This window comes from Danio rerio, chromosome 1 (assembly GCF_052040795.2).
Source record: "Danio rerio strain M-AB ecotype USA chromosome 1, GRCz13ab, whole genome shotgun sequence".
Taxonomy (NCBI): Eukaryota; Metazoa; Chordata; class Actinopteri; order Cypriniformes; family Danionidae; genus Danio; species Danio rerio.
In genome coordinates this window covers 7,937,501-7,963,082 of record NC_141021.1, presented here as the reverse complement: position 1 = coordinate 7,963,082, position 25,582 = coordinate 7,937,501, and the positions used below count along the sequence as shown (strand labels likewise).

The following is a 25,582-nucleotide window of genomic DNA, read 5'->3' as shown; positions in this document are numbered from 1 at the left end:
TAAAATTAAAACGCTTGCTTAAGGTAGGGCTGTGCAATTAATCAAAATCGAATCACAATTGCGATTAGCTAATTGCGATATGAAATATATATGTGTTATTTAGGCCCAATCCCACTTCTATTTTTGTAAACGAAACAAAACAAGGGGCGAAGCAGTGGCGCAGTAGGTAGTGCTGTCGCCTCACAGCAAGAAGGTCGCTGGGTTGCTGGTTCTAGCCTCGGTTCAGTTGACATTTCTTTGTGGAGTTTGCATGTTCTCCCTGCCTTCGCGTGGGTTTCCTCCGATTGCTCTGGTTTGCCCCACAGGGCATGCGGTACAGGTGAATTTGGTAGGCTAAATTGTCCTCAGTGTATGAGTGTGTGTTTGAATGTGTGTGTGGACGTTTCCCAGAGATGGGTTGCGGCTGGAAGGGCATCCGCTGCGTAAAAAAAAAAAAAACTTGCTGGATAATTTGGTGGTTTATTCCGCTGTGGCGACCCCGGATTAATAAAGGCACTAAGCCGACAAGAAAATTAATGAATGAAACAAAATGAGGGATAGGGGTAAGGGGTAAGGGTAAGGGCTAAGACAGGGGTCACCAATCCTGATCCAACTTGCCTCAACACACCTGCCTGGATGTTTTAAGTATACCAAGTAAGACCTTGATTAGCTTGTTCAGGTGTGTTTGATTACGGTTGGAGCAAAAATCTGCAGGACACCGGCCCTCCAGGAACAAGTTTGGTGACCACTGGGCTAAGGGGTAGAAGAATTTCCCTGTCAGATCTCCAAGTCAGCGATATTTACATCTATCTTGTGGATATTCCCCAGTGGTTGGTGATGGCATAATAGCTTTAAGGTGTCTTCTTTTATATTCAGAGTCGGTTTCTTTGGCTTAGATTAATATTTGCTGGTCAGAAAAACCTATTTGTTCACTTCAGCTATTTATATTTTGACTTTGCATTCACATTTATACTTTAATTGCACTTAACCTGCAAACTAAAAGTAGAAAGTATTTAACCAGTTAAACTCTGTTATTTTGGGATTTCCGTCTGGATTTTGCCTACCCAAATTTAAAAGCTTCCCAAATCCACATGCAGAGGTGTAAATGCAAAAATTTGGTCTCATTTTAAAGAAAATCCTTTGAATTTTCATAAAACATTATTAAAAGTGTTTAAAACAGCTGTATATGTTGTCTGTTATAATAAACACCTAAAAAAAAGAGGTGTTTTTTTATTATTGTTTTTATATAAACTCCAATTTGAAAGTGTGCCTTTTAGGTTCTGTGTGGTCTAGGGTGCTGTAATTAATTTTGGTGGTTCCTTCACATGTCTGTAATCATAGGAAAAAAAGAAAAATCTCTCTACCATAATCTATGCAAAAGTTATAGTATTCCAACTGATGAGAGGTGCTATATAAGCCACAGGGATCGATCATTGTCTCATATTTCACTATTCTTTTGTTTGATCAAACATAATTCACTGTGTTTGGACCACATCAGACATATAAAAGGATTACTTATGCACATCACCTCAAAAACAGAGGAGAATGGCCCTGAAGGGCACAGCATAGGGTGCTAGAATAAGAATGTTAGAACTGTATGAGCACCAACAAGAGCTTTTATTTGAGCTATAACTTGTACATGTGTCATATGAAAAATATGAAAATGAATCAATGTAAAATACCTAGCTCAGGTATCCAAAATACTGTGTATTTAAGTGTAAATGACTTATGTACAGTAGAATAAAATCCAAAGTGATGCATAATATATAGATTTTACACTTTCAAACGAAACAATTCAATTGGGTCTGGTGCAATGCTAGCCCTTTAAATCTTAAAGCGAACGTCGATGACGTCACAGACCCAGTCCGCAGAGTTTGACTGGTTAAAAAGCATGCAACCGTACTGATAGTTATAGGTACCATAGATTGTTATGGATCATGGTGCTACCATTCGGCACAAATCCACGAATTTCTACATAATGGCTGTTCTTTATATGAAGACATTTCTGTAGAAGCACAGCTCAGGCATGTCTGATGGTCATTTAGTAATGCTGTATGCTAGTACACAACATCTATCCAGCTTTTTGGGAAAAACAAAACTGAAATCACACAGCCTATGACTTTGGTCATCAGGAGACAGGGTTTTTTGCCAACCATGGGGGTGTTACCTTAGTGGTGTGACGTCAGTTGAATGTTGATCAGTGAGCAATATTTGTCCAGCTCTCATTATTGCATGTGCATTTGTAGGAGTCTCTTTTATAGATGCAAAACCTACAGGATGACAGTATTCAAATGAATAAGTCAAAGTAAATTACAGTAGGCTTGCAGTTGTTGGTTTACTGGTACAGTATATGCCATGTGTATCACATTAGCTATTATTTAATTTTCCCTGGATTGCTGCACACAATAAAACATCGCACACTTCACCTTTAAACAGATAGCGCTGCACTAAAAAATCCTAAAATGACATTTCCCTACACCTCAGTTCAGTTTTATGTCCCACTGGATCTAGAAACCCATTAGTTACACTTCCGTCCCAGCAGAAAAAGCAATGTCCAGGCCTTCACGCCAATGCTGCACGCTACTGGTCAGCATCCACAACGCACTGGCATACAAACACATGGTACGTCAGTGACCGGCAGCTCCTCGGTCTCTCCCACGCAGCTGATCTGCTCTCCAGCGTGGCAGAAGAGCTCAGAGGCATGAAATTAAACACAAGATGCTGCAGTTTTGATGCCGGGCCAAGTCTGAACGGTAATATAAATCTCTGATCCACAGATGCGGAGGAGGTTACACGGAGCGCAGAGCGTTATGCTTCTTCAACATCTCAAAAGCAAAAGAGTTCTAACTAGATATATTATTTATATTTACAGAAAGAAAAGTACTGAAGGCATTTAGGCTTGTCGTTAAATATACTGGTATTTCTGTTTTTTGTTTGTTTCTTTTTGCATATAATAATAATAATAGTAATAATAACAATAATAGCAATAATATTAATAAATATAATAATAATAATAATGAATATAATAATAATAATAATAATAATAATAATAATAATAATAATAATAATAATAATAATAATGATGATAATAATGAATATAACAACAACAACAACAATAATAATAATAATAATAATAATAATAATGAATATAATAATAATAACAATTAATATAATAATAATAATAATAATAATAATAATAATAATAATGAATACAATAATAATAATAATAATAATAATAATAAACAACAACAACAATAATAATAATAATAATAATAATAACAACAAAAACAACAACAACAATAACAATAACAATAATAATAATAATAATAATAACTACAACAACAACAACATCAACAACAACAAGAACAACAACAACAACAACAACAATAATAATAATAATAATATTAATAATAATTCCTTACATTTATGTTGCATTTTCAGGACACTCAAAGCACTTTACAAATTTTTGGGGGGAATCTCCTCAACCACCAGCAGTGTGCAGTATCCACCTGGATGATGTGACAGGAGCCATATTGTGCTAGACCGCACAACACACGAGTAAAGTGAATATGAGTAGTGATGAGTAATATGGGGATGGTTAGGACAGAGGTCAGTGGGTAACCTGTTTTTATCTGTATTTTTATTTTTTTAAAGGACACAAAATGACCACAGTGAGTCGGTTTATTGTCTCATCCGAAATACGGAGCTCACTGAGTAGTATAGAGTCCCCATCAATGCACTGGGCCATTAGGACCCACACAGACCGCAGGTTGAGCACTACTAACACCACTACTAACACCACTTCTAGCAGTCAACCTAGCTTTCCCATTTGGTCTCCCATCCAGGTACTGACCAGCAGGGTTTAATTTGTGCCGAAACGCGCTTGATCCAGCACCTCATTTTACTGATTGCCCTCCTCAACTGCCCTCCTCCGCCATCCAATTGTTACTTTCTTCTGCGACTTCCCAACACTCTTCGCTTTCATCCACTACAAATCCCCCCACTCTTCACTTTCGTGACACCCCTCCGCCATCCAATGTCCCGCCATCTCACCCCTCGTTTGTTTTTTTTTTTTGTTTGTTTTTTGGTTGTTTGGTTTTATTTGATTGGTTTGTTGTTTTTGGTTGGTTGGTAGGGTGTTTTATTTGTAGTAGTATTTGTAGTGTCGTTTTTTTTGTCAGTTGTTGTTGTTGCTGTTGTTGTTTTTTTTTCAGGGTAGATTTTTTTGGCTGGTTGGTTGGTTAGTTGGTTGGTTGGTGGATTTTTTGGCTAGTTGGTTGGTTGGTTGGTTGGTTGGTTGGTTGGTTGGTTGGTTGGTTGGTTGGTTGGTTGGTTGGTTGGTTGGTTGGTTGGTTGGTTGGTTGGTTGGTTGGTTGGTTGGTTGGTTGGTTGGTTGGTTGGATTTTTTGGCTGGTTGGTTGGTTGGTTGGTTGGTTGGTTGGTTGGTTGGTTGGTTGGTTGGATTTTTTGGCTGGTTGGTTGGTTGGTTGGTTGTTTGGTTGGTTGGATTTTCTGGCTGGCTAGTTGGTTGGTTGGTTGGATTTTTTAGCTGGTTGGTTGGTTGGTTGGTTGTTTGGTTGGTTAGATTTTTTGGCTGGTTGGTTGGTTGGTGTTTTTTGTTGTTGGTGTAATTGGTTGGTTTAATCATAATATTGTCTTAATCATATTAAAGTTGGATCATTGGTGTCTATGTAAACATAGCTACAGTCATTTACTCATATGATTTAAAAAAAAAAAACATGTTAGGAGAAAAAAGTAAACGCATAAACAGTATCATTTAAAATAAAAACGATTGACTTACTATTCAAGAGAGAGAGTTCAAGTAATGACCAACCATAAATACCACCAAAAAAAAACTTTATGCCATGCCTTTATGCCAAAACAGCATCTTTAATCACTTACAACCTTTCAATAAAGGTAAACAAATTCTGACTAAATATATATTTGCCATACTTCTGTTAAAAAATATGATCTTTCTACTTTGACAATCATTTAAAAAAAGCTAAAAAGTAAGTGCTGACTAAAAGATTTTTAGTAAACTTTTGACTGATTGACAGATTTTCCCATCAAAAATGTCCTGAGGTCTGTTTTCTACAAACACACAATAACAATACAAAGGGGATTAATGCATGAAAAACCATAGAGCCGCTTTTACTATGATTCTCTCAGTAAAATCTGACAAAACAAAACCCAAAAACAACAGCTTCAATTACACTAATATCACTATCATGTCCACTTGGCAACACTGACTAGAATCATTGCATTACGAGTTATATTCAGAAAACTTTCAAAACGTAACAAAGCATGAAAGCAAGCTAGCGTAGATTAGCAATGCCTGCCAAATTACTGGAGGCTAACAAAGCTTGTGTGAAAGGATTAGATATAATTAAACTAAAACGTTTTGTTTATCCCCGCTAACGACAAAATCTGCATTTCAAAAGTTTATCAAACAAAACTGATGGGAATTCGTTCGCGCAACAAGTGTAGCACAAGGCAAGACAGCGCACCGGTTTTCTCTCCAAAAACATCCTTCCTTTTCTTTCCCTACAGACCAAACACACAGAGAAAGAGAGAGAAACCTGCCCACAACAGCAAGGCAATGATGAAGCCCATTTCCTTGTCAAAGTCGCCCCATTCAGGTCCCTCATTAGCAAAGCAATTCAAACCTAGCGATGTCTGCTTCTGTGTGTCTGCAGCTATTTGACTTCATTACGGGATGGCTGCTGGCGGTGAGGACACTTAACCCCTATTACAGTTTCACCTCCTGAGCCCAAACTACAAGATAATTAATCTATTTACACACAGGAGGAGGAAATAAGGACTGCTGCTGGAGCTGTTTAAACAAATATCGTAATCTTTAGGCAATAGTATTAGATGTTTTTGCCATTTGATGTGTGATACACTCATTTCACTAAGCCAGGCAAAAAAAAAAAAGCTGTTGAAAAATTACTACAATTGTTTCTGTATTTTTCATTTTCAAATAGTACAATACTAGAAACACTACTGTTCATCATTTTATTAGTACTCATGTTACTGTTGACAGCATATGTACACGTATATCACCATTTCAAATGAAAATATTGCCATTTAGAGAATAATGATTTTTAGTTGGTTGGTTGGTTGGTTGTTTGTTTGGTTGGCTGGGTTGTTGGTTGGCTTGGGGTGGTTGGTTGGTTGGTTGATTGTTTTGTTTTGGTGGTTGGTTGGTTGGTTGGTTGGTTGTTTTTTTTGGTTGCTTGATTGGTTGGTTGACTTTTTTGGCTGGTTGGTTGATTGGTTGACTTTTTTGGCTGGTTGGTTGATTGGTTGAGTTTTTTTGTTGGTTGATTGGTTGGTTGAATTTTTGGCTGCTGGTTAATTTGTTGGTTGAATTTTTTGTCTGGTTGGTTGATTGGTTGGTTGGCTTTTTTGGCTGGTTGGTTGATTGGTTGGTTGGCTTTTTTGGCTGGTTGGTTGATTGGTTGGTTGACTTTTTTGGCTGGTTGGTTGACTTTTTTGGCTGGTTGGTCAATTGGTTGGTTGACTTTTTTATTGGTTGATTGGTTGGTTGACTTTTTTGTTGGTTGATTGGTTAGTTGATGTTTGTGGTTGGTTGGTTAGTTGTTTTTGTTGTTGATTGGTTGTTTTTTGTTGTTGTTGTTGTTGTTGTTGTTGTTGTTTTGTTTTGGTTGATTTTTTTTTTTGGTTAAAGTAAATGTTTTTTTTTTCTAACTGAAAATCAGGGGTTTCCTCTATAAATTAGTTTCTTAATTCTTAAGTTAAAATATAAATTGTTAGTAATGTGTTACAAATGGACAGAAATGTGTCAACAATTTTTTTGATCTTATGTTGGGTTGTATCAACCCAATTTTGGGTGAAATATTGACAAACGCAACTGTTGAGTTAAAAAAAATTCATTGTAAAAAATAAACTGATATTGGGTAATAATAATAATAACTGCGCAATAATAGTGACCTGATATTGGGTGTAACCAATTGTCATTTTATTTAAAAATGCTTTAAATTAATTTTCTTTTTGGCTTAGTCCCTTTATCAATCTGGGGTTGCCACAGCAGAATGAATTGCCAACTTATCCAGCATACGTTTCATGCAGCAGATTCCCTTCCAGCTGCAGCCCATCACTGGGAAATATCCATACACACTCATTCACACATAAACTGCGAACAATTAGCTTTCCCAATTCACCTGTACCACATGTTTTTGGTCTTGTGGGGGAAACCGGAGCAGTTGGAGGAAACCCACGCGAACACAGAAAGAACATGCAAACTCCACACAGAAATGCCAACTGACCCAGCAACCTTCTTCCTGTGAGGTAAACATGCTACCCACTGTGCAGCCCCATTCTTTGTATATAATATTTAAATATTACATTTGTATAATATATCATCGGTAGTTTAAAAAAGTTAGGTTTTACACAAACAAATACTGTAATTGTAAATCATTAATCTAGAGAAAGTGATATTTTAAACATTCTTTGATTTTTATCAGGGCTGTATGTACTGAAAAAGTTCGCATTATAATGCAAACCAATGTTTTTTTTTTTCTTCTAAAAATTAAACAAAAAACAAATGCTTCTGTTATTTAAATAAAACATGTCAAATGATTAACTAATTCACAAAGTCTCCAAATCCAACCTTTTTTTAGCAAGTGCTTTCATAACCAACACAATGCTTGGACCGTAAAATAAAAGTCTGAGGTTAAAATGAAACATTAGACGGTTCCCCAGATTAGCATAGCCAATAAAAAGAAGTACAGAGCCCTCAATAAACACAAACATGGTTGCCAGGAGTTGTAAGTATGTCACATGATGGCTGACCAAGGTTACTGTCATCGTGAGATAAAAGTGGCAAGTCATTGTGACTGAGCTATAGTTAACTAAGCCAAATATATTTACCTCATCCCAAAGATTGCCTGACAAGGCAGGAGATGCATGTAGAACAGGGGCGAAATGTTGATATTAATAATTTTATATCTTAAAGGAACACATTTAAAGGGATAGATCACCCCAAAAGATATTTTACTCTTTATTCATTCAGCCTTAAATTAATATAAGCCTTTTAAGTTTCTTTATTCTGTTGAACACTAAAGATATTTTGAATAGAGCTGAAATCCTTGACTTCCATAGTAGGAAAAACTAATATTATGGAAATCAGTGGTTACAGGATTCAAAACTTCTTCAAAATATCTTGTGTTTGTCTGTGTTCAACAGAAAAAATAAAGTTAAACATGTTTGCAACAAGGAAAAGCTGATTAAATTACCATTTTGGGGTGAACCATCCCTTTAAGTTATTTGAAATGGATGCTTAGTTGACCTAAAACTCAACTCACGTCCATTAACAACCAGTTTAAAAAGGTAAAACAAAAACAAACGTCTTTGTGTCCTCTCTACTCAACACTCAAAACACTTTCTCCTCCAGTGTGAAGTCCTAGCGATTTACTCATTTCATGTGGTAATATCAAGTTGAGAGCAATTTGCTGGAAGTATCACTGGCATGTTAGAGGGATAATTTGCTAAGGAATGATGTATATTCACGTCCCGCAGAGAAGCAAATCAAACATTCCTGCTCTCTCCATGTTATTGCTTTGACAATCATACCTCATCTTCAGGACAGGCTATTTATTGTGCTCCATTGAGAGAGGGTATTTACATCTAGAACAATGGCATATCAAATATCTTGTTTGTGTAGAGGTGTTGTTGTGGTTGTCATGGAACAATAAGTCACTCTTGCGCACCAGAACTATATGGGAAAGGCGTTCTGCATTAGCAACCGATGCTGTTTTGGTGCATGAAAACCTCAGCGCTTAGCAACACTACTTGATAAAAGCATTCAAAACCTTTTAGGACATCACAAGACTCACTCTCAAGTTGCATTTACCTTCATTACCTAAATATGAATACCATTAAAATGCCTTGTTACTTAAAATCATACACTTGCCGGTATCAACTTACTTCTTTTGTGCTGGTTTGGGGTTCATTAGCACGCAGCGGGAGGTTAGGTTAGTCAATATCCTCGGCAAACACTCTCTGCTGAGTAGTTAGAGGCAATTTAGAGACCTCAATATGAGGGAGGAATATGTGCTTATTAATTAGCCAGGAACGATGTTGGAAGCTCTCAAATGTACAGATTTCATCTTATATTATATTACATTTGTCTAAGCTTCAGTTATCAATTATCATAAGAACTAGAAGAAAAGACTCTATTTGCACAGTCCATTACCTTTTTGTTTTTTTAAAAATGATAATGTAGTCCCATAATGTACTTCAATGAGGATCTTTAAAATAATATTCAAATATAAATGTGAAAATACTTCATTTAGTTTTTCTTGTAAATTAATGTAACTCTTATTTTACATAACTCAAATGAATTTACATAAACTGTAAAATATTTCCCAATTACTTGCAGTATATTACATTTTACAATAGTAAATAATGTACATGTTTTATATATTTAATAGTATATATACACTTACAGGCCATTTTATTAGGTACACCTTACTAGCACTGTTGGACCCACTTTTGCCTTTAGTACTGCCTTAATCCTTTGTGTCATAGATATAATGAGGTACTGGAAATATAAATCAGAAATTTTGGTCCATGTTTACATGATGGCATCATGCAGTTGCTGCAGATTTGTCGGCTGCACATGATGTAAATCTCCCGTTCCACCACATCCCAAAGGTGCTCTATTGGAATGAGATCTGGTCACTGTGGAGGCCATTTGAGTACAGTGAACTCATTGTCATGTTCAAGAAAGCAGTCTGAGATGATTTGTGCTTTATGACCTGGTGCATTATCCTGCTAGAAGTAGCCATCAGATGTGGTTATAAAGGCAACAATACTCAGGTAGGCTGTGGTGTTGACATGATGCTCAATTATTACTAATGGGCTCAAAGTGTGCCAAGAAAATGTCCCTCACACCATTAAACCACCAACACCAGCCTGTACCGTTGATACAAGGTAGGATGGATCCATGCTTTCATGTTGTTGACACCAAATTCTGACCCTACCATCCAAATGTCGCAGCAGAAATTGAGACTCGTCAGACCACGGAATGTTTTTCCAATCTTCTATTGCCCAATTTTGGTGAGCCTGTGTGAACTGTAGCCACAATTTTCTCTTCTTAACTAACAGGAGTGGTGCCCGGTGTGGTCTTTTGCTGCTGTAGAAACATCCGCCTCAAGTTTCGATGTGCTGTGCTTTCAAAGATGCTCTTCTGCTTGTTTGTTCTTTGAAAACCCTAGAGATGGTTGTGCGTGAAATTCCCAGTAGATCAACAGTTTCTGAAATACTCAGACCAGCCCACTAGACCATGCTGTGTTCAAAGTCACTTAAATCACCTTTCTTTTCCATTCTAATGGTCAGTTTGAACTGCAGCAGATCGTCTTGACCATGTCTACATGCCTAAATGTATTGAATTGCTGCCAAGTAATTGACTGATTAGAAATCAGTGTTAGCGAGCAGTTGGAAAGGTGTACCTAATAAAGTGGCCAGAGAGTGTATATCAAGTACCCAACGAGGAAAACATTATTCTGATAGAAAAATTTGATTAAAATATTAAGCTGCCCAACTCCTTCAGCATGACAAAAAAAAAACAAATAAATAAATAAATAGATGAACAAATAACAACAACTTATAATTATTTTTTAAATATTTAATAATAGTAAAAAAGTCTATATTAATATTATTTATATTATTATTTAAAGAAAAATAATATGGACTTTTGGATATAAATTGTAAATATAGTGTAAATATTTATGTTTTACTTTTTTTTTTTTTAAATGCTCAATGTGTGGTAAAGTGCTGTTTCCTATATCATTAACTTCTTCATTAATGGCGTTATAGCAATCATTAGTTTGTCATTAGCTTGTAATCAATCATGAGTCTCCCATAGTCTGTTTACTGTGAAAATTTAAAATGCAATGCACCATATTAGACTTCAGAGCAAGGCGATATTATGCATGCGTTTAATACATACAGAACAGTGTACTATTTACAAAGTCCATCGATCAGACCATAATATACGTCATGGAAACATCCAGTCGTGATGATACATACAGTAGCATCTTGTTGGACTTCATAGCAAGGGTGTTTTTGTAAACCCCTGGGACATTATTTTTAGCAGTATGTGGAGATCCAGGTGTAACACAGACGCAACACCACAATATCAAGAGGTTTGTCATGGTCACGACCTCTGTCTCACTCGCCATGTTCATCCAACAGAACGAGACACAGCTTGAAGACAGTGACAGCAAATCTCTCATCAGTGTTTTTCTGGATCGATGTTTGTGCAGACAATTAAGACGCAGTTTTGAGGCATAAAACAACACAGTTCCTGAGATTTTTTTGGGAAAAACTAATTGTTTTATGTTCACTCTACTTCATTGATCTACTTCAATTTGTTAAGGTAACTTAAACGATTTGTGTTCGGACAACATGAATGAATTGTGTGGAGCCCTGCTTCTTTTACAGTATACTACAGAAACATAATATTTACCCAGATGTTTACTGTAGCATTTTAAAATACATACTTTTGCAACCCAGGCTCAATCTGAAAATGTATCTCTATATACATTTCTGGAGAGCATCAAATACGTCACAGGAGGTACGCTTTTTTGCAGTTTTTGTTTTCGTGAATACACCAGAGGCTACTGTGTACGCTTTTTGGGATCTCAAATTTCTCTTGCGAGTGCCATTCGTGCCTGCTATTCTCGTGTAAATCCACCAGAGGTCACTGTCGAATGACTAACAGATTGAATGACTGACCGACTGACCCACCCTCCTCCTTCCCTAAGGATTGACCCGCACACTGACGCCCTTAAACACAACCAAAAGTTTTAAAAAGCAATTCCGAAAAAGAAAAACCCTCGCCAGATTTTTACCATGTTTTCAGATTTTACCACTTTCTCACCCTGTTATTTACTTGTTTATTTTATTTTTCGCCTTCTGTTTTTGTCCTACCTGCTTACTAAAACCACTCTTCACCAGACTCGAACCTCTATATTGTGGTTAACTCCTCTCTGCATCTTAAGTCCGTCAATGTACATGGCGAGCTACAAACTGGTAACAGCGGGAAAGCTGTCCATACGGAGGTAAGCGGACAGTTGGTAAGTGCAAAAAAGAACGGCGTCATACCACCACATATCGTTTGTTTTATAGATGAAATACAGCCATACGTACTTCTGGATACATAATTTGGAATCTCCAGAAGTGTATATAAGGCTACGTTTTCGGAATGAGCCCATGTTATGATTATGCATATGCTTAATAAATCCATATAACAACAACATGATCAATCCAGACTAAATATAACTAGAAACAACTAAAAATGGCAATAAAGTCACTTTCCAACATCAAAAAAAGTTGCTGGAACAGAGATCACAGATTCATATTTCAATTCAGAATCATAAATAAATGGAGAACGCTCATGAATGGCAAAATATAGCACAGCAGATTATTTATTATTGATCTTTTTGACAATGCATGTACTTAAAATTCCTCGTGTTTCTCAGCAAGTCATCGCCGTGATCCAGAGCCTCTTTTGATTCTACAAAGCTTTCGATGACGAAAGGCAAAGCCCAGGGGGAATGTCAGACTTCAGGAAGTTCGTAACTCTCTCCAATGACTCATTATAGCTTTTGCTAATGTTAGAGCTCACTCTGTCTCTCTGGAGGAGTCAGCAGAGACTAGATGCTATTTAAAGAGTATCTTCAGATGCCACACATCTAAAAATCGTTACAAATAGAACTGTAAATCTCTCCTTCAGATGTATGGTTCTGGAGTATTTCTGTATTTCTGTGTTTGCATATGCGTGTGCTCCTGCTGCATAAATTCGAAGGCAAGTCAATCTATTTTTGATGCAATAGAGCAGGTAAAGGGACGACACCTAATGTACTCACAGCCCACATTTAATAGCACACAAGGGTATTCTGGGCTCTCTAGCGGAATCTGTGTCCGATACATAAATTGTGGGTAAACAGTGAGTGCGAAGTGACACAATACTGACATTTCTTGACATCAAATTAATGGATGGATGAATTGATGATTGAATAAATTGATGGATGGACGGATGGATGAATCAACAAATTAATAAATCAATGGATGGATGAATGAATCAATGACTGAATAAATCAATGGATGGATGGATGAATCAATGATTGAATTAATCAATGGATGGATGGATGGATGAATCAATGATTGAATAAATCAGTGGATGGATGGATGAATCAATGATTGAATAAATCAATGAATGGATGGATGAATCAATGATTGAATAAATCAATGGATGGATGGATGAATCAATGATTGAATAAATCAATGGATGAATGGATGGATCAATGATTGAATAAATCAATGGATGGAAGGATGAATCAATGATTGAATAAATCAATGGATGGAAGGATGGATGAATCAATGGATGAATGGATGAATCAATGATTGAATAAATCAATGGATGGATGGATGGATGAATCAATGATTGAATAAATCAATGGATGGATGGATGAATCAATGATTGAATAAATCAATGGATGGATGGATGAATCAATGATTGAATAAATAAATGGATGGATGGATTGATGGATCAATGATTGAAAAAATCAATGGATGGATGAATCAATGATTGAATAAATCAATGGATGGATGGATGAATCAATGATTGAATAAATAAATGGATGGATGGATTGATGGATCAATGATTGAATAAATCAATGGATGGATGAATCAATGATTGAATAAATCAATGGATGGATTGATGAATCAATGATTGAATAAATCAATGGATGGATGGATGGATGGATCAATGATTGAATAAATCAATGGATGGATGGATGGATGAATCAATGATTGAATAAATCAATGGATGGAAGGATGGATGAATCAATGGATGAATGGATGAATCAATGATTGAATAAATCAATGGATGGATGGATGAATCAATGATTGAATAAATAAATGGATGGATGGATTGATGGATCAATGATTGAAAAAATCAATGGATGGATGAATCAATGATTGAATAAATCAATGGATGGATGGATGAATCAATGATTGAATAAATAAATGGATGGATGGATTGATGGATCAATGATTGAATAAATCAATGGATGGATGAATCAATGATTGAATAAATCAATGGATGGATTGATGAATCAATGATTGAATAAATCAATGGATGGATGGATGGATGGATCAATGATTGAATAAATCAATGGATGGATGGATGGATGGATGAATCAATGATTGAATAAATCAATGGATGGAAGGATGAATCAATGATTGAATAAATCAATGGATGGAAGGATGGATGAATCAATGGATGAATGGATGAATCAATGATTGAATAAATCAATGGATGGATGGATGGATGAATCAATGATTGAATAAATCAATGGATGGATGGATGAATCAATGATTGAATAAATCAATGGATGGATGGATGAATCAATGATTGAATAAATCAATGGATGGATGGATGAATCAATGATTGAATAAATCAATGGATGGATGGATTGATAGATCAATGATTGAAAAAATCAATGGATGGATGAATCAATGATTGAATAAATCAATGGATGGATGGATGAATCAATGATTGAATAAATAAATGGATGGATGGATTGATGGATCAATGATTGAATAAATCAATGGATGGATGAATCAATGATTGAATAAATCAATGGATGGATTGATGAATCAATGATTGAATAAATCAATGGATGGATGGATGGATGAATCAATGATTGAATAAATCAATGGATGGATGGATGAATCAATGATTGAATAAATCAATGGATGGAAGGATGAATCAATGATTGAATAAATCAATGGATGGAATAAATCAATAGATGGATGCATGAATCAATGATTGAATAAATCAATGGATGGATGGATGGATGGATGAATGGATGGATAGATAGATCAATGAATGAATAAATCGATGGATAATAGGATGAATCAATGAATGGATAAATAAACAAATCAATGAATAAAAAAAATCAATCGATGGATGAATCAACAAATGAAAAAAACGATGGATGGATGGATAAATCAACAAATAAATAAATCAATGGATGGATAGATGAATCAACAAATAAATGGATGGATGGATGGATAGATGAATCAAGAAATGAATAAATCAATGGATGGATGGATTAATGAAGCAATGAATTAATAAATTGATGGATGGATGGATGGATGGATGGATGGTCAGAAAGACGGATGGATGAATCAATGAATCAATGGATAAGAAAATCGATGGATGGATGAATCAATGGATAAAAAACAATCAATGGATGGATGGGTGGAAGGAAAATGAATAAATAAATTGATGGACTGATGAGTCAGTAAAACAAAGAATGAATGAATGTATCAATGAATAATTCAATGACTCAATGAATAAACCAATTAATCGAATAATGAAATCAAGGAATAAATGAATAAATCAATGCATGGAAGGATGGATGGATGGATGGATGGATGAATGAATGGATGGACGAATAAATCAATGAATCAATCTGTCTTGATTATTTTCTAGGGAATACAATATTTACTATATTGTTTAAAACATAAATCTTTTATCAGTCCTTTATAAAAAAATCTACCTGATGGGAAAATGAACAATTTTCAATAAATAATTTAAATGCATTTAAAACAACAACAAAAACAATGGAAAATTAATTATTGTCTTGTCAATACAGTTTTTATTAGGTGAAGTATTTTATATACTACTTTTCCTTGAGCATTTGTGTAATTAAAAATTTGGTAGAAACCAAAAAACAAAAAAAAACCTCAAACAAACAGCATAGGTTACTCTATTTAAAGAGCATATTCAGATACCACACAGCTAAAAATCATTACAAATAAAGACTATAATGCACATCTTCAGGTAATCATATAGTATTTCTGCATTAGCCTGTTTGCGCATATGAGTGTACAAATCTGCATAAACACAAAGGAAAGTCAGTCTTACTCTGAAACATTTCTTTATTGACTTATTCAAGGTTTTATTCTTTCTTCTATAAGGTATTTACTCGATGATGGAGCACATCTGTTTATTCAGGGGTAACCTATCTTAGCGCGCTGCATGACTAATATCAGATTATGAATATGATTCACTCTGGGGAAATGGGAACGGCGACAAAAGGCATGCTGAATATGTAACAGCCGCATCAAATTATCAGATACATTTTGCGAAAGGACACAGGTATTAGTCACAGTTATTGTGACTGAGAAAGAATATCTCATTCAGACCTCACCAGGAAACATTGAAGCACAAAATATATTAAATAAAGTGTACTGTCACATGCAGAACGAAGCATAAATGCCTGCAGATTATATTGCCATGAATATATTACCAGCCCTATAAAACTGTATGTGATCTGTACATGCAGTAAAGTCTGTGATAAAGGCTTAAAATAACATAAAGAAATTCTAGGATATCTAGTCACAAATATGTGGTTCATGCATAATTTGTGTTTGCCAATAATTGCTCATTGACAAGTTTTGGCTTTTTTTGCTTGACAGTTTTTGCCCTAAACACATTGATATATTTTATTACTCTACTTGCAATCATCTCTGTAATGTTTTTTTTTTTTTTTTTTTTTTTTAAATTGGACAACATTTATGATAGTCCCTGCAACACAATACTCATTTTCCCAAACCTCTTTTATAATACTTTATAAAAGATTTTTAAAAAATGTAATTACTCGGGAAATTGTAAATGAAAATAAATTAATAATTAACGCATTTAAAACAAACTAACAATCCAATATAAACTGACTCTCATCTTGGCAATACAGTTTGTAACGAGATTAAATATCACATTTTCCTCCACCTGATATTTTAATTATGCAGAAAATGTTGGATTTCAAACAGATAAAAAACAAAATGATGGATGGATGGATGGATGGATCAATCAGTTAATGAATTAATAAATTGATAAATGAATGAATCAATCAACCAATCAATAAGTTAATGAATGAATAAATGAATGTATGAATGATTGAATGAATGAATAGATCAAACAATCAATTAATGGATTAATAAATTTATGGATAAATGAATGAATCGATGGATGGATGGATCAAAGAATCAGTTAATGAAATAATAAATCAATAGATGATTGAATGAATGAATATCTGGATGAATGGATCAAACAATCAGTTAATGAAATAATAAATTGTTAGGTGAATGGATGAATGGATCAAACAATCAGTTAATGAATTAATAAATTAATGGATGGATGGATGGATCAATCAGTTAATGAATTAAGAAATTGATAAATGAATCAATCAATCAACCAATCAATAAGTTAATGAATGAATGAATGGATCAAACAATCAATTAATGGATTAATAAATTTATGGATGAATGAATCGATGGATGGATGGATCAAAGAATCAGTTAATGAAATGATGAATTGATAAATTAATAAATCAATAGATGATTGAATGAATGAATATCTGGATGAATGGATCAAACAATCAGTTAATGAAATAATAAATTGATAGGTGAATGGATGAATGGATGAAACAATCAGTTAATGAATTAATAAATTAATAGGTGAATAAATGAATGAATCAATTAATCGATGGGTGGATGGATGAATGAGTAAATTAAATAATAAACTGATGAATGAATGAATGAATGAATGAATCAATCAATCAATCAATCAATCAATGGATGGATGGATCAATCAATCAATGAATCAATGAATTGATAAATGAATTAATAAATGAATGAATCCAAGGATGGGTGATCAAACAATCAGTTAAAGAATGAATAAGTTTATGAATTAATGAATTTATAGATGAATGAATGGACCAATCAAACAATCAGTTAATGAAATAATAAATCGATGGATGGATGGATGGATGGATGAACGGATCAATCAATCAGTTAATGAATGAATAAACTGATAGATGAATGAATGAATCGATGGATGGATGGATCAATCAATCAGTAATGAATTAATAAATTGATAGGTGAATGAATGAATCGATGGATGGATGGACCAATCAAACAATCAGTTAATGAAATGATAAATCGATGGATGAATGAATGAATGAATGAATGAATGAATGAAATGATGAATGGATGGATTAATCAATCAGTTAATGAATTAATAAACTGATAGAAGAGTGAATGAATCGATGGATGGATGGATGGATCAACAATCAGTTAATGAATAATAAATTGATGAATTAATGAAAAAAAAATTTTTTTTACTGTTTGTAAGGTGAAACATCACGGCACTTACTGATCACAAAATAATCCACATCATCCATAACCATTTTTTTTTTCCTTTTTCAACTGTAATATTTAAATTAAATTATGGGGAACTGGGAAATGTTCACAAAGAAGTATTTGATAAATAAATGAACAAAAAAATAAATACGCTTTTTTGTTATCACTATTTGTGAGATGGAAAAAAAATCGATATTATTTCCCCAATATATTTTCCCTTTCATTGAAAATGGCACCAAAAAGTTATGAAGATATGAGATATGAAAAAAATTAAATAAACAAGTAGAATAACATCAGAGATCTTAGAGTGTTTAAAGGAATCTCACATTTGCCACTTCACTTAATTTCTAAAATAGCATTTAATTTCCTTTTTTTCTTCTTCTTCTTCTTCGTGCTCTGTTCAGTCATGGTACTGTATTCATAAACCAAGAGTCCAGTAGAACTAATCTATTTTAATAACACTCTTCTCAGAAAACTACTGTAAGTTCTTTTTTCCACCCACATGTGCTCAACTTCGAAGACCAATTTCAAAGCAGTGCAATATTTCCAAGCTTTCATACCATTTTCTGGCACTGTAGGTAAGGCAGAGGGGAACTGGGGATCGATTGTAAGGCGACCCGGGTCTTTTGCTGGACATTTCCAGAGTCCTGACCCAACAGCACATGGGAGGTAATTCTGTTACTCAGAAGAAAAGCTCAAAGGTCACCAACCGATCAATACAACACCATAACATCTCACACTTAAGCACCTTTGAGAAAACACGGCTTCTGGAGTTTGTTTTGCACCATTTTTCTGCATTTGCAGGCTTAAGAGACTATTGATAAAGATTAAAAGCACCCGTGTGGATAATGTAAGTTCAGACTGCTGTGCAAACTGTACATGCAAGCACACCTAAAGGGTCTATATAGGTACCTCAGATGTACATATTACTACCTGAAAATGTAGAGGAGAACTTTTTAGGTACAAACATTATCTGTGAGGTGTCAATATGGATCCTTTGGATACAAATGTGTATCTTTTAAAAAGCTGCCGCCAGCAGTGTAAAATGCCATATTCTTAACTCAGCAAGTGTCAGTCCATCATCTGTGAGCAAGTCTATAGTTCTGTTAACACGGCCACTTTAAATATCCCTCCACCCAGTTTTTTTCTGAAATAATTAACTTTCTAATTACTAACTAGAGCATCCCAGAGATAAATCCCTACAAAGGAGCCGCATTTAATAAGGAAACATGGATGTTTACCAAGTTTCCTCAATAAACTGCTAGTATTAATGCTATAATTCGACCAATTCCCCATGTGAAATGGAGCAAACCTCACATGGTGGACTGCAGCTCTACCTAATTAAATTAATCCGCCTTTATTAAAAAGGCAAAGCTTCCAAAATCTCTCAACACTCCAAGGGAATGAGAGCAAACAATGCCGTTCCTCTTATGTTGCAGAGTTAAAAGACTTTGACGGGATAATCAAACAGCATTCTGTATTTTTGTAAGTCATCAAGAGGTCAGAAAGCTCAGGTGAAAAAGAAGTTATCACGATGGATCCATCACATTAGACCTCAGGATGAATGAATGGAAATGTGAACATCAAAGAAGGTGCACACACAAACAAAATAAACATAAATAAAATAATTAGACCCCCATTGACTACCATAAAAGGTTTGGAGCGGGTCTATCACGCTCACTTAATATTTTTTGGGGAAAATAACTAATTTACATGTAATGTTTGAACATATTTTAAAATTTTAATTAAAATGAAGAATACTATAACATTCATGCATTCATTCATTTTCTTGTCTGCTTAGTCCCTTTATTAATCCGGGGCCGCCACAGCGGAATGAACTGCCAACTTATCCAGCAAGATTTTACGCAGCGGATGCCCTTCCAGCCGCAACCCATCTCTGGGAAACATCCACATTCACACACACACAATCATACACTATGGACAATTTAGCCTACCCAATTCACCTGTACCGCATGTCTTTGGACTGTGGGGGAAACCGGAGCACCCTGAGGAAACCCACGCGAAGGCAGGGAGAACATGCAAACTCTACACAGAAACGCCAACTGAGCAGAGGTTCGAACCAGTGACCCAGCAACCTTCTTGCTGTGAGACGACAGCACTACCTACTGCGTCACTGTCTCGCCCTACTATAACAATAATCTATAATATTTTGAAAAAAAAAAACGTTGAGCAGTGAAACGGTTTTCTTTTTGAACATTCTTGTGACATTAAAGACAGCTATTCTATCACAGAAATAGCATTTTAAAATATATTGAAAATTGTTATAAATATCCTCAATGTGGAAGAGGATGAGGTGTTTTTTTTTCTCTCTTTTTTTTCTTTTTTTTTCTTTTTAAATTTGTGTGTTTTCATTTCAAATAAAAATAAAGTTATATTGACCCCACACTGGCTGTTCTAATTGTTGCTCTTTACATATCTATAGTTCTACATTGTGATTTCCTATCCAGTTTAAGCACTGGTTATCCAGATTTAGTGATCCTGAAAAAGTTCCTATGCAGATCAGATTGATTCAATCTAATGTTGCTTTGAAAAACTGGCACAAAAAGTAAGCTGGATTATGTGATCACACGGATTGCAAAAACAGTATTACTAAATCCAGATTAAACCTTTTGAAAAACCAGTCCCTTGTATACTGTTTTCCATGTGAACAGACATAAATAATATGTCACATGAGCATTATGCTAGTTATATTTTGTAAAAACTGTGAAGCACCCAAACCCTTGTGTAATAATGTGACCATGTTGGTTATGTGTGTGAATCTAAAAAGTTGGGAAAGAAATAGCATGTGTTTCATTATAATAGATCTGTGAATCCATAAACAACATTACAACACAACTTAACTAACCCTTTTTTCTCACACATTCATTCATTTTACTTCTGCTTAGTCTCTAATTTATCAGAAGTCGCCACAGCTTAATGAACCGTCAACTATTCCGGCAAATGTTTTATGGAGCGAATGCCCTTCCAGCTGCAACCCAGTACTGGGAAACACCTATACAGTCTCGCGTTCACACACACACTCATAAATTATGGGCAATTTAGTTCATGCAATTCGCATGTCTTTGAACTGTGGGGTAAAGCAAAGCACCTGGAGGAAACCCACGTAAACACGGGGAGAACATGTTAACTCCACACCAACTGACCCAGCCTGGACTCAAACCAGTGACCTACTTGCTGTGAGGTGACAGCGCCAACCACTGAGCCAGAGCTCCTAATTACAATGGAAGTGTTTCATGGAGTAAAAAGCATTAGCTAAGACCACTGCTTTGCCCAAAAAAGTAAAGGAAACAGATGCTGGCTCCAATAAACACTCGTTCAACTTTGAAAAGATCTGCCCAGGCACCAATAACTATATAACTGTCCCGCTAACTGTATATAGTTAAAATTCATGGTAGTGCTAATCCTATTCAACCGCCCCCAATGGAGAGCAGCACCTGGCTAGCGGCGTACAGGTAATCTAAGTTCAAGTCTCTGCATTAGACAGTCTTGCGTATTGCGTCTGACAGCAAATCTATCATTTCTATGCAAGTGCTATAGCTAATGTTAGTGTGTGTCGGTGCTGTAGGACAGATATTGGCGCTGGAGGGGAAGAATCTGTATGGTAAGAGATTTCCAGAGTGTCAAGTCATTGAATACAACATGATTAAAGGAGAATGAAAACGAGTGCTGGGATTATTGCAGGCTGATTTGCCTAACTGTGCTGTGCATTGTGTCGAATAAATGAGTTGAGCTGTATAAGCAAACACCATTTTCACGAGCAGCTGGCAAAACTTTACTAAAAGACGAATGAAAGCATCTGAGGAAACGCAGTGTGGGAGATATTAGTCTGTTGTTGCTGTTGTCTATCCAGAGCAGGGGAAAAAAATCCCCCATACTGTCAGTCAAAGTTCTTTCTCTTGATAATATTGAATTTGGCATCATTCTGAAAGGAAGAGCAGGCCTTTCATGGTTCCCTAAGAGATGTGATTAGTTGAGAAAACGCTGCATAACTCACTCCAGCTTTACTTTTGCTATAGTTTCTTCAGGGTCAGCGATTGCAGAAAAAGTTTTATGGAAGTTCAGCTAACAGTTCAACAGCAATTACAAACACTGCCGTTTTGCCAATTAGGCTCTTTAATGTAATTTATATTTAGTGCTGCATGATTAATTAATTAAAGGCGTTTTTCAGGCACCTACTTTCATATAGAGCAGCGTTTAGAGCAGGGGTCACCAAACTTGTTCCTGGAGGGCCGGTGTCCTGCAGATTTTAGCTCCAACCCTAATCAAACACACCTGAACAAGCTAATCAAGGTCTTACTTGGAATACTTGAAACATCCAGGCAGGTGTGTTGAGGCAAGTTGGAGCTAAACCCTGCAGGGACACCGGCCCTCCAGGACCAGGATTGGTGACCCCTGGTTTAGAGCCATAGTTTACTAACAAGCTTCACAAAATTTGCAGACTATTTAAAAATTGAAGATATACTGTGGCAATTTATATTGCTATGAAGATATTGTTGCTGCTGCATCTGAAAGTTACGGTGGCTGAGAGAGCTAAACATGAAAACACATGCATTTACAAAAAACGCCAGCAAATTAAGAAACGATCTTCATCCAGTTGACTGAAAATGTGCTTCAAATTCTCACAATGCATACAGCTACAAAAACATTCTGTATTTTCCTACAATGCCAACAAATTATGAAAACAACTGCATTTTCTCATAACACTTGCAATTAGAACAGAACACAATGGAAATGTTTTAAGAGGGCCCTAAAACGTGATGGACGCATAAAAGATATGGGCGAAGTCTCTGTGACGTTACCTATAGGATCCTGAACAGTGCGAATTAATCTACAAGTAGGCATGGCCAAATGTCGCCAGTTTATTCGCACATCATCGACATCAAAAACAGGAGTTAACCGTAAAAGGGTAAAGAGGCAGAGCGTGAGCAGAGCTTCAGATGCCTGCTAGCATTTTGCTTAAACAGGCTTTTCTTTGGGAAAAACGGTTAATACTTCATCACCTGCAACCTCTCCACATGTGTTTGGTTGTACATTATAACAATGAAGTGTTTAGTTTTAAAAAAACACTGCTGTAACACATTGAGCCACTAAGCATTGTTCTTATGACGTTTTTTTTTTTTTAACAGGAGGAAAACACGAATTACTTACAATTAGGGATGTAACTGTATCAGAATTTCACGGTACGATAATACCTCGGTTTGAAAGGCACAGTACGGTATTTATTGAATAATTTACAGGAAAAACAAAACTAATGAAAAAACTCAAAAAAAGTGCCAAAAAGTGTTTATTTACCTTAGCACTGAACATATTAATGACATACAAATTAGCCATCTATCTGTAAGTTTCAAAACAGGAACTTAAATTTTTCAATTTTAATAACAAAAAACTATTAAACCATATAAAAAAATAAAGTTTCAATTTAGTATTGTTGAAAACTCATCACATTCAACATTTAATCACTCACTCACTTAAATAGAGATGGGTTTTTAAGGAAAATTATCATATAACTATAATATGGTAAAAGCTGGGATCTCTGTGGGAATGTCCCCTGAAACAGAAAAAAAACCCTCTCATTTGGGACTGAGGTTTCTGGGACAGAGAGATATGATTTAGCCAGGGTTGACAGCAGTGGGTAACGTTGTGCATGGTCTTTCCACCACTTGAGAGGACAAGCCATGAGTGAGATAGAGGTCTCTTTGCGGTACAAGTCAATGTCTGCATCAATCTAACAAGTGTGCTGTGTTCTGCAGTCCCCATGACTGTTTTTAGTCGTATTCCCCGACTTATATTTCACCACAGTCTGGCAGTGCCTGCATACTGTTTTTTCTTTGTCTGTCACCTTTTTCGTATCTTTTTAGAAAGAGACCGAAATGCTTCCACACATCCGATTTAATACCCGCTTTAGGTTCGATCATTTCCAGCTCTTTTTCTTCCCTGCTACTAGCAGCACACTCATTTCCGCATTACTGGATCTGTAGTGACAACAGATCACAAAGGATGATGGCCACGCCTAGGCTGATGGGAATTGTAGTTCCCGCTACCTCCCGTTCGCTTCATTCACCTAAGCAAACTTTTCTTAGAAATATAGTTTAATTAAGTCATGGGCCATACGGTAATATTGAAAATAATTACTATTGCGGTATGACGGTATTTACAATACTGTTACATTCCTACTTCCAAACCCTTCAAATATAGTCTGTGTTAGTAAATACAAGGCTATTTATGAAATTCAGGCATAACACTGTATGACAGCATTTCAGATGAATGTTCTGGAGCCTACAGCTAATCTATCTGTAAAAGTCACTTTAAGCTGTAAACTTTAAATTTTCAACATCAAAAGCGGACAGAGCAGAGATCAACATCCCATAATGCAACTCGCAAACAGAAATAAACGGAAACACTACAATACGTAAACCGTTAATTAACAGATTTTTTGTTACAGTGTATTTAAATGAAAGCTGGCCCTTAAACTAGTGTGTCACCAATATTGTACGTTTAATATGCTCTCTCTAGTTATTTTGCCATTTTTTAATGCAACATGATCCATTTAGTGTGTCATTGCTGCAAATTTAATCATTAATCTATTATAATAATTATTAATTTATGCATTTTAATATATATTAAGTCACACAGCCTCTAAAACCACACAAAAACTGATCCAAGGCAAAGCAAAAGGACAAAAACATTAGTTCTCTTCACTCAGAGCTTCATGGTCACTTGGCATTCAGTGTCTCAAATGGTGCGACACTGCGAAGGAAGTGTTAACCATGCCATAGTAGACCCAAAACGCAAACTGCGAGAATGTTACATTGATGGATGGATGAAGTGACAGGACACAGTTGGTGTAAACACACACATACAGCCTCTTTCTCTTCCCTCTCCGGCTCTGACACATAAAGTATGTCAGATGACAGAGAGAGTGTGTCGATGTGTTGCAATGAACCCACTGAGCCTCCATTATTACGGCCATAAATCTTGAGCTGGATCTGCAAACACACTGCGGAGACTGTGCTTGCGCGCTCAACGTTATTGTGCCGATTTCTTTTCACGCGGAGCTCAGGTGTTTAATACAGCCGCAAAATATCAAGAAAACACTGTACAATATTTTCTCTGAACGCTATTTTGAGGAACATATGAGGTCGTCTGTTATTTTGTCGAGTGTTATGGTAGCATTTGTGCTCACGTTCAACATTCGGCTGCTTAGATTTCACATTGCAATTTTGAGAGGGCACTTGTGGCTCAAAGACCACCGGCGCCCTGTAACTCAATTCATCTCAAAGGGGATAAAAGAACCTCCTCTGGAAATGTTGAGGAGATTTATGAGTCTCCGAGCAGTCAA

At 35.7% G+C, this 25,582-nt stretch overlaps 1 protein-coding gene and 1 long non-coding RNA gene across 2 annotated transcripts in view; one reads left to right on the top strand and one right to left on the bottom strand.

Annotated features, from left to right (window-relative positions):
- The window catches only part of erbb4a (erb-b2 receptor tyrosine kinase 4a), a 267,096-nt gene that overhangs the window by 210,062 nt on the left and 31,452 nt on the right, over positions 1–25,582 (bottom strand).
- On the top strand, positions 16,585–20,896 carry LOC147846668 (uncharacterized). Its single transcript, XR_015476157.1, has 3 exons — positions 16,585–16,894; positions 17,192–18,088; positions 18,474–20,896. It is a non-coding gene; the product is annotated as an uncharacterized LOC147846668 (long non-coding RNA).